At 39.0% G+C, this 11,257-nt stretch overlaps 1 pseudogene; it reads right to left on the reverse strand.

Moving 5' to 3' along the window:
- Positions 1 to 7,351, reverse strand: part of LOC103207313 — a 12,065-nt pseudogene extending 4,714 nt beyond the window's left edge.
- Positions 7,352 to 11,257: the final 3,906 nt, after the last annotated feature.

Here is an 11,257-nt window from a genome sequence, read left to right on the forward strand (position 1 = left end):
TCAGCATAATGTCCTCAAAGTTCATCCATATTATGCGGTGTTTTGCAGACTCTACATTACTCTTTAGTGCTGCATAGCATTCCAGTATGTGTATGTACCATGGATTTGGTCATCCACTCTTCAACTGATAGGCATGTAGGTTGTTTCCATCTTTTTGCTATTGTAAATAGTGCTGTGATGAACATGAGCATGCATGTATCTGTTCCTATCCTGGTGCTCACCTTTCTAGGATATATACCTAGTAATGCGATTGCTGGGTCAAATGGTATCTCCAATTCCAGCTTTCTAAGGAATCACCATATTGCTTTCCACAGTGGTTTTGTCACTTCACAGTCACACAAGCAGTGTAGTAGAGTCCCAATCTCTCCACTTCCCCACCAGCATTTGTTATTTTCTGTCTCATTGAACCTTGCCATCAGTACTGGGATGAGATGGTATATCTCATTGTTGTTTTGATTTGTATCTCTCTGATGGCCAATGATTGTGAGCATCTTTTCATGTATTAGCTGACCACCTGAATATCCTCCTTGGTGAAGTGTCTATTTATGTCTTCTGCCCATTTTTCAATTGGATTGCTCATTCCTTTGGTATTGAGGCGTTGGAGTTTTCCATTAATCTTAGAGATGAGTCCCTTGCTAGATATGTAATTATCAGCAAGTATGAATTTGTTGCTGTCATTTTTGTTATGTGCTTTTTCATTGTGTTGATTTCTTTGTTCCATATAATTCTCTATGCTGAGCTCGTTTTGTTTATGAATCTTGTTATTACTTCCTTCATTGCTATTGTTTTAGTATTTGCTGAATATTTATGCTGGTCATCTTTTTTATTTTGATGTGAAGGTTTATCATTTTTCTTTGAGGTTACCCTGTGATTTATAGTTTTCTTCCCAAGTTTAGAACAGTCCATTCTATCTTGTAGTTGTCTTGACTTCCCTATCATCTAGAAGTTCTGTAATGACACAGATTTTTTTCCCTCTTTTTGGTTTGTAGTTGTCCTCATTTGTCGGTTGGTGTTTCTGGTTCCCTGTTTACAATCTTGTAAGCTTATTTACTTTGGATACTTGATGGGTTGGTTTCTGGGTTATATAACATCATGTGTGTTAATGGTCAGTTGTGGTTGGCTGTTGTTGCTTCTCTGTCCAAAGGGCTCCCTTTAGCATCTCTTGTAATGTTGGTCTGGTTTTAACAAATTCCCTTAATTTCTGCTTATTTGGAAATATCCTAATTTCACCATCATATATGAGGGACAATTTTGCTGGGTACATAATTCTTGGTAGGAAATTTTTCTCTTTCAGTGTTTTATATATACCATCCCACTGTCTTCTTGCCTGCATGGTTTCCATCGAGAAATCTGAGCTTAGTCTTATTGGTTGCCCCTTGTAGGTAACTTTTCGTTTTTCCTGTGTTGCTCTCATGAATCTTCCTTTGTCTTTGGTTTTGGTGAGTTTGATGATGATATGTCTTGGTGTTTTTCTTTTGGGGTCTATCCTGTTTGGGGTTTGTTGGACTTCCTGAATGGATATATTCTCATCTTTCATCATATAAGGGAAGTTCTCCTCCAACAAATCTTGGACAATTTTCTCAGTAGTTTCATTTTTCTCTTCCTGTTCTGGAATTCCAATGACACATAGGTTATTCCTTTTGATGGTATCCCACATGAACCTTAGGCTTTCTTCATTTTGTTTTGATCTTTTTTTCTGATTGATCCCTTTGCAAAGAAGTATTGAGGTATTTGTCTTCAATCTCATTAATTCTGCCTTCCATTGCATCAATTCTACTCCTTTGCCCTTTCAATATGTTATCTATTTCTGACAATTTAGTATTAATCTTCTGGATTTCCATCTGTAGATTTAGAATCATTTCTAACTTTTCATTGATTTTGTCATTTTGTTCTTGTATTTTCTTCCAAATTTCTTCTAGGGTTTTGTTTGTGCTTTCCTTGGTCTGTCTCTCAATCCTTTGAAGATACCTAAATATAATTCTTTTGAATTCCTTATCAGGGAGTTCCCATGCTGCGCCTTCCTCAGGGATGTGTTTTGGGTTTGTATCCTGGTCACTTGTTTCTCCCGTTTTATCTTGCTTCTTTGTGTGTACCGTGATGCTCTGTTGTCTCCGAGGCATTGTGACATTTTTGTGTTTATATTTATTTGGTGATTATATGTTGGAGTGACTTGCCCACAATTTTAGTTTTCTTTTGTTTTTGTATGTTATCTGTACATACAGGGTACTGTACTATACTCCTTTATTCACTAGTTGACAGCACTTGTACACTCACCACCTGTCTCCTTTCCTTTGTCAGCCTCTCATATATCCTTGCCGACCCTGTCAAACAGAGCCTGTTCTTAGGTCCCTGCTTCCACCAGGATTTGGATTTTTCAGGGAGTAATGCAAGGACACTGGGCCAATTGGTGACTGGTGTGGCAGGCGGCACTAGGTGGTGTTGGCCACATTGAGGATGACCTAACAACTCCTTCCTGGGTGGGCACTTGCCTGTGTTCACAGCTGCCTGGCCTCCTTCTTTCTGCTTATTTTCCAAGCCTAGATCTTCAGTCTTCCAACTGACTCATAGAATGTCTATTATCCTTCCAATGCATCACTTTTGTATAACTTAAAACCCTACCTGGCATATGAAGGAAAAATGAAATCTACTCCCTCCTTCTCTCACCCTCTAGTCCACTAGATTCAAATAATGAGAAACTGGATTGGTGTGTTCCATTTCAATCATCATCTTTACCTGAGATAGACAACAATTCATTACCTATGGGGGAGGAATATCAATACCCTGCCTCCCATTTCCTGTCATGATCTGAATTAAGTCCAGGCTTGTTTCCATTAGTACCTTTTAGAAAGGATTGTGGAAGAGGTGACCAATTACTGATTTCTTAACTCACAAGTAATACATGAATGCATGCTTCTCATAAAAGATTCAAACAATGCAGGAATATTCAGAGGAAAACATGACTGCCTTCTTAACCTCACCCCCCTATCACTCTTGTTTCTACCCCAGGTGGTAAGCTCTATGGGCACTGTTTTGCATCTCTTAAGTCTAAACATGTTTAAAAGACATTAATGGGGCACACCATGCTCTTTGCTTTGTGACATGTTTTTTTCAGTTAACAATTTGTCTTGGAGATTTTTCTTTTATTCTTTTAATGTATTCTTCAATGTGTTCTTTTAATGGCTGCATAATATTTCAAGCCATACGTTATTTAACTTCTTCCATTTGGGACATTTGCCAGTGAATAACCTTATATGTTCATCTTTGTGTTAGCAGGTAAATATTTTTTTCTGGAATTGATTTTTTTCTAGGATACACTTCCTGAGTGAAATGTTAAATATACTTACAGTTTTGATAGGTGCTGTCCAACAGCTTTCCAAAAACTCACCATTTTACAGTCCTTCTGAAAGAACAGCCTAGAGCTTAATCTTTCAGTCTTTTCAGTAGTTTTATAGCCATTTAATTCTCTTTCCACTTAAAATAGCTGAAGCAGTTTTGATTTCTCACAACAGAACCTTGCCTCATGTATAGTACTGTGGTTACATAACTCCTTTGCTTAAAGCACTTCTGTAGCACCAAATGCAATTCACACTTAAATATCACATTGCTTTCCTCAAATCCCACCTTTACTCAAGGACTAGACACAGTTTCTCTTGCCTGTGGCATCAGGAATGACAGCCTATCATTCAGGCTTTCCAGAATTCTTCATTCCTTAGTTAACCACTTGCCTTGGAATTGATTGTGATTCATGGTCGCTCTATGTGTGCCAGAATAGAAGGAACTGCACTTCATAGTATTTTCAGTGGCTGATCTTTTGGAAGTAGATGTCCAGGCCTTTCTTCTAAGGTGTCTTTGGGTGGACTTGAACCTCTAAACTTTCAGTGAGCAGCTGAACACATTAACTGTTTGTACCACCCAGAGACTCCATTCCCTAGTTAGTCAATATGATTTCTCTGCTTCCTCACACCCATCCTGTGCTCCATGAATCTCCCACTGGTCTGCTTTTATCTATAAGGTGGAGATAGACACACTCCCTCCATCCCCCCAGATTCACTTTGTTTCTTCCCATGTCAGGCTCAATCCTTTCCTAATCCACACACACACCAAGTTTAGGGCAATCCATCACTCTTGACTTCCCCAAGGGACAGCAGCTCTAGTCCATTTTGTCTCACCATCTAATTGAACTCAACATTTGATTGTATCAGAATGTAAGGTATTATTTGGTAATTATTTCACATGTGTATGCTTTGTTTAAACCTAGATTATAAGGCCCTGATGTGAAAGGTACCATGTCTTATTTTCCTTTTGTATTCTAAAATATTTAAAACAAGGGACAATATAAAAGAAAGGATATTTACTGAATACCTACTGCTTTCTTAACCACATCCTTGTTTAATATTCATAGTAATCCTGGAAAATTATTTTTACATTTTATAGAGGAGGGCATTACATTCAGAGATATGAACCATAACAAATGGTTCCCTGATAAATTCACAAAATTCAAACTCAGATCTACCTTGGTCTTTGTAAGGTGCCATGTTGTATTGTGTGCCCTTGAGCAGATTCCAATTCATAGCCTATAGTTACGCTATTGGACAAAATAGAACTGCTCCACAGGGTCTCCTAGGCTGTAATCTTCACAGGAATAGATAGCCAGGTCTTTTCTCCCTTGGAGCAGTGGGTGGGTTCGAACTGCTGATCATTTGGTTAGCAGCCAAGATCTTAACCATTATTTCTCTCTCACTCAAAAACAAAACTCACTGATGTCGAGTCTTTTCTGATTCATAGCGACCCCCATTGGATTTCCAAAGTTGTAAATATTTATGGAAACAGACTGCCTCATCTTTTGTCTTATCTTTCTTCTGCAGAGTGGCTAGTGGGTGTGAACCACTGACCTTTTGGTTAGCAGCCAAACATTTTAACCACTACTCTACCAGAGCTTGTTTTCTTACAGTGCCATAGTGCTTCCTAAAGGATCTCTGGTGGTATAGTGTTTAAAGTATTGTGCTGCTAACCAAAAGGTTGCAATTGGAACCCTCCAGCTGCTCACTGATGAAAAGATAAGGCAGTCTGCTTCTTAAAGATTTATAGCCTTGGAAACACTATGGGCAGTTCTACTGTGCCCTATAGGGCTGCTGTGAGTCAGACTCCACTGGAAGGTGGGAATGCTTTCTAAATGTGTTAACTAACTAACCCTTTGCTGTTGCTTGTTGTTTTTGTTAGGTGGCGTCAAGTTGTCTGTGACTCATAGTGACCCCATGCACAGTAGAATGAAACACCGCCCGATTCCGTGCCAGTTCCATGATCCTTGCTATACTTGAGCCCATCATCGCAGCCACCATGTCAATCCATCTCATCGAAGGCCTTCCCCTCCTTCATGGACCCTCCACTTTACCAAGCCTGACATCCTTCTCCAGGTAATGGTCCCTTCTGACAACATGACCAAAGTAGGCGAGAAGAAGTCTGGCCATTCTTGCTTCCAAGGAGCTTTCTGGCTGCACTTCCTCCAGGACAGATCTGTTAGTTCTTTTAGCAGTCCATGGTACTTTCAGTATTCTTCGCCAGCACCACAACTCAAAAGCATCAACTCTTCTTCGGTCTTGCTTATTCATTTTATCCAACTCTCACATGTATATGAGTTGCAATTGAAAATACCATGGCTTGTGTCAGGTGCACCTTAGTCCTCAAGGACACATCCTTGCTCCTCTGCACTTGACAGAATTCCTTTGTAGCCAACTTGCCCAGTACTATACATCATCTAATGTCCTGACTGCTGCTTCCATTGGCATCTATTGTAGAACCAAGCAATATGAATTCTTTGACAACCTCAATCTTTTCTCTATTTATCGTGATGCTGCTTATTGGACCAGTTGTGAAGATTTTTGTTTTCTTTATATTGAGATGTAATCCATACTGCAGACAGTATTCATCAATCTTCATCAGTAAGTGCCTCAAGTCATCCTCATTTTCAGCAAGCAAAGTTGTATCATCAGCATATCACAGGTTGTTAATGATTCTTCCTCCAATCCTGATGCCACGTTTTTCTTCATATTGCCCAACTTCGCAGTTTATTTGCTCAGCATATAGATTGAATAAGTATGGGGAAAGGGTATAACCCTGATGCACTCCCTTCTTGTATTAAACTATGCAGTGTCCCCTTTTTCTGTTTGAACAACAGTCTCCTGGTCAATGTACAGGTTCCTCATGAGTACAATCAAGTGTTCAGGAATTCCCATTCTTCTCAATGTTATCCACAACTTGTAATGATCCACACAATCAAATGCTTTTGCATAGTCAATAAAACACAAACAAGTAAACATCTTTCTGGTATTCTTTGTCTTGAGCCAAGATCCATCTGATACCAGCTATGATATCCCTTGTTGTTGCTAGGTGCCATCAAGTCATTTTTTACTTTTATAGCTACTCCATATGAGTAGAACTGCTCCATATGGTTTTCTAGGCTGTAATCTTTTTAGGACAAGGTTTCGTGGAGCCGCCTAGTGGGTTCCAACCACCAACCTGTGATTAGCTACCAAGTGCTTATCTGTTGTGCTACCAATTACACACAAGACCTTTATATTCCTGGGTGGTGGAGGTGGAAAAATGCCTACTATGAGTAATAAATTAAAAAAATATTGAAAATATGCATTCTTTGACCAGGAAACTGATGTTTCAGGAGCCCTCCTTCAAACTATTTGCACTGTGGACTTTTTTCCTTTAGATAATTAAAAAAAATATATTTTGAGGTAATTTTAGACTTACAGATGAGTTACAAAAATAGTACAGAGTTCCTATATGCCCTTAGCCCAGATTTCCCTAATGTTAACATCTTACCCATCTATAGTATGATTATGAAAACTAAGAAATTAACATTGACACAATACTACTAATTGAATTTCATGCTGTATTTAAATTTTGCTACCAATGTTCTTTTTCTGTCCCAAGTTCCCATCCAGGTCACCACATTGCATTTAGACATCATGTCTCTTTATGCTCCTTCAATTCATGACAGTCTTTCCTTATTTTTCATGATCTTGACAATTTTGAAGAGTACTGATCAGGTATTTTGGAGAAAATCCCTCAATTTGAATATCCCTGATGATTTTTCATTATTAGACTGGAGTTATGGATTTTGGGATGAATACTACAGAGGTGTTACTTCTTTTTGATGGGTTATATTAGGGGCTACATGATATCTGCATGACATCACTGGTAATATTAACCTTGATCATTTGGTTAAGGTGGTTTTTCTGCCATAAAGCTGCTTTCTGTTTGAAATTAATACATATTTATTTTGGAGGAGACAGTTTGAAATTAGAGGCAGGGGGCTCGTGGCAGAATTCTTACCTTCCATGTGCGAGAGCCAGGTTCTGTTCCCGGTCAGTGTACTGCATGTGCGGCTTCCACCCGTCTGTCAGTGATGGATTGAGTGTTGCTATGATGCTGAACTGGGAGCTCTGGTAGCGAAGTGCCTCAGGCACTTGACAGCTAACCAGAAGGCTGGCGGATCAAACCCATCAGCCACTCCTCGGAAGGAAGGTTGCGCAATCTACTTCTGTAGTGATACCGCCTCAGAAACCCAAGGAGGGGTTGCTACGAGTCGGGTCCGCCTCGACGGCACATAACAACAACAACATGATGCTGAACAGGTTTCAGTGGAGCTTCCAGACTTAGATGGACTAAGAAGAATGTCCTGGTGATCTATTTCCAAAAAACTCAGCCAATGAAAACATTATGGATCACAACGGTCTAATCAGCACTTAATCATGGGGATGGAGCAGGATTGGGCAGTGTTTTGTTACATTGTCATTGGGGTGGCTATGAGTTAGGGGCTGACTTAAAGGCAGCTAACAAGAAGTTTAAGATTATGTAAATATTCTCTTTCTTAAAATTTCACCCACTACTTATAGCATCTATCAGTGGATCTTGCCTCCAAGAATGATAACTGTGGTGTTCTAATGGTAATTATTTATTTTCCTTACTCCATTTGCAATTGGAATTCTTTTGTAAGAGAGTACTCTTCCTTCTCCCCCATTTATTTTTCTAATCAATAATTTATTCATCATGATATACCCTCAAGGACAGTTATCTTATTCTTTGGGTTATAATCCAATATGACTATTATTTTATTGTTCAAACAATTTCAGCTTTAGCCTTTGAGCTTTTAGGTTGGCTGCTGTGCTTTTTAAAAATGCCCTTATTTATTTATTTTTAATTTTTCATGCTTTCTGCCACCACAAGATGCTCCAGGCTCATCTTGTATTTTCCTTGGAATCCTTGATTCCTTTAATTAGAGAGTGGTATTTAGAAACCAGGATGGAAAATGGTATTTAGAAACCAAGATGTGTGTGCTAGGTGTCCTCATTGCTATAGGATATCATTGCTTCCAGGCCCTCTCAGCAGACAGAGCTAGGCGATATGTGTGTGCATTTGTACCTATACATACGTGTACATCTATATTTCTTTCTATATTTATCTAGCTGTACTGGGTTTATTCTAACCTTCCCCTTTTCCTTATTTGTAACTTCTTTCTCTAAGAAAATTCTTAAGATTGATAATATATTTGTTTATATGTTCAACACTGGTATATCTATAAAATAGCTCAGAATTGCTAACTCAATACCCCTGTGAGAAACAAATTTACCAATTAGAGAAGGGTACTTGTGTACAATTCTTTTTGTATTTAGCTTATGTTATCTAGTCAAACTACTGTTTTTCTAAGTTACTTAGGTCAATTCCTTTCTTCTTCACTTTATTCAGTATGGCTATGTCATTCATTTGTAATACAGTTACATTAATTTGTCATAGGGGCCTGCTTGATGGCCAATGAGATAATGCATGTGAAGTGCCTAATGCACTACCTGGCATGGAGCAGGGTCTTAAAGAAATATGAACCGAGCCCACATTTGTGACACTGATTAATGATGTACATCAGCTTCATCACTCTAGCACCTATGCAAATGTCAAAAGAACTTTGACTAGGTTTCCAATGCCATTAGTGTATGTGACTCAGAACTGGGGAAACCAGTCCACAGCATCAAATCAGAAATGCTGCCTTCATTACCATCATGCCAGCAGGGCTACTTATTATGGGTTATTAGGTCTACTGCTTTCAATGAAGAGTTGTAGTGAAGGGTGTGATTGTGAAGAACAGAGGCTCTCAGGGATGTAAAACTATGCAGAAACCCAACAAACTTAGAGCTTATTCCCCTATCTCCTTGTCTCATGAAATAGCTCCTATTTTTCCGCTTAGTCAGTCTTTTATATCAGTCACTACTTTATCTTTAGAGTAGATTCTTATGCTACAGTTCACCAATGCCAAATGGTGTATCCCCTAGGCCAACTTGTTATTCAGTTAGGATTCATTGGTTGCACACAACAGAAACAAACCCTAGGTAATCTAAGCAGACAAAGATTGTGCTAGAGGATATGGGGTTCACAGAATTGAAGAGAAAGTGGATATACCTTGTTTCAGAACAACAGGGTCTGGATAAGCTCTGGGAGTTTGGTAGCAGGAACCAATGACCACTGTGCCAAGGGAATGACCACCGGGATAAATCAACTCCAGAAACTTCTCCTTGTGTCTCTCCATTCAAGACTCTATTCCTGGAAGTATCCCATGGACCTAGTCTGGGTCATATGCTCATCTCTGGGCTGTGGGAAAGCAGAATACCTTTAATAGAGACTCATCAATGGAAAGGGGTGGTAAATCTCAAAGCAGATACCCGCTATAGTCTGTGAGGTATTCATCTTCATTTGATCTATTGTGAGCACTAAGCTAATTTGCCAACAAGGAAAAAAAACAATAGAGACTCTTTCCCCACATTTAGATTCAGTTATTAATATTAACTTAAAATCCCAAATCATTATCCCTTCACTGCCAGGGAAGATATGAGCTAGACAATGGTCGAAGTTTGGCTTTGCTCTGGTCTGAGCAGCTCTCTAGTGGTGACTTGTATATCCATCCAGCTGCTGTTGAGCCAGCTCTTCCTCGTGGGGCTTGGGATTGGCTTGAAGCACTAGGATTTCCAGATTTCACTTTTTAAGAAATATTCAAATAAAATATAGACAGAAATTAGATTGGGTGTGAGTGAGAGTCATTTTAACACAATACCAAGCTTGAGAAGATGGGCTTTGTAACTAGAAATAGTCTTTCTAGTTACAAAGCCCATCTTCTCAAGCTCATATTGGCTCAAACCAACTAGAGTTCAAATCCTGATGTTATTTAGCTTCTCTAGGTCCCAGTTTCCCCATCTACAAAATATGGAACTCATCTAGCATGAGCTATGTGATCTGACACCTGGGTTCATAACCCTCACCCATGCACACTGGCTATACGACCGTGTCATGTTATTTAGTGCCTTTAAATCCTTATCTGTAAAATGGAGTAATGATAATACTTCCCTCCAAGGCAAGTTGCCTTATGGTAAACCCTTAATAAATGGTGGTCATTGATATTGGCTGTTTGTGAATTATCTGTGCTTTTTTTCATTCATGTGGGCAATTGAGTTCCTGTGTATGTACATATATTTTAAGCAAATTGCCTCGTGTCTGGTAAGAGACTAGCTATTGTTATTTTCTTTAGGGAATTCTAAAATGCTACAGAAACCCAAGGACACTTTTAGAAAAATATCTATGAACTGATTGATGCAACAATCTAACTTCTTCTTTAAGTTAGAAAAATGGTTAGACTTGTCCTTAATCACAAGGCTCTGCTTACTTTGAAAAGGGTAGAGCTGAGAATGTGTTCTAAATATTTAGATAAAGAAAACAAAAACCAGACAATCTTTTTTTTTTTTTTTTCAATTTAAAGCCTGAGTCTCTGGATGGCACAAATGGTAAGCACCAGGCTACTAACTGAAGGGTTGGCAATTCGGACTCACTCAGAGGCCCCTAAGAAGAAGGGCATAGTGGCCTTCTTCCAAAAGGTCACAGCCTTGAAAATTCTATGGAGCACATTTCTATCTGCACATGTGGGGTTGTCACCAGTCAGAATCTCTGTATATATAGATTCGCTGAGTTCTCCATTTCACTTTATTGTGGGGACAGATAATTGATTCTATCTTCTTTGATATTGGGCTCAGCGCATGGCTCTTATGAATGTGATTTTAAAGTTAACCTCCTTATAGGCTATTTCATGAGCGATGATTCTCTTCATACCACTGGGATTTCACATCTTTGTCATGACCTCTACCGTTGAGCTTTTTAATTCCTTCTGAGTTTGTGGACACTGACCTTCTGCCCTCATGATTTACCAACT

This window comes from Orycteropus afer, unplaced genomic scaffold (assembly GCF_000298275.1).
Source record: "Orycteropus afer afer isolate SDZICR_OR568_19922 unplaced genomic scaffold, OryAfe1.0 scaffold00363, whole genome shotgun sequence".
NCBI lineage: Eukaryota > Metazoa > Chordata > Mammalia > Tubulidentata > Orycteropodidae > Orycteropus > Orycteropus afer.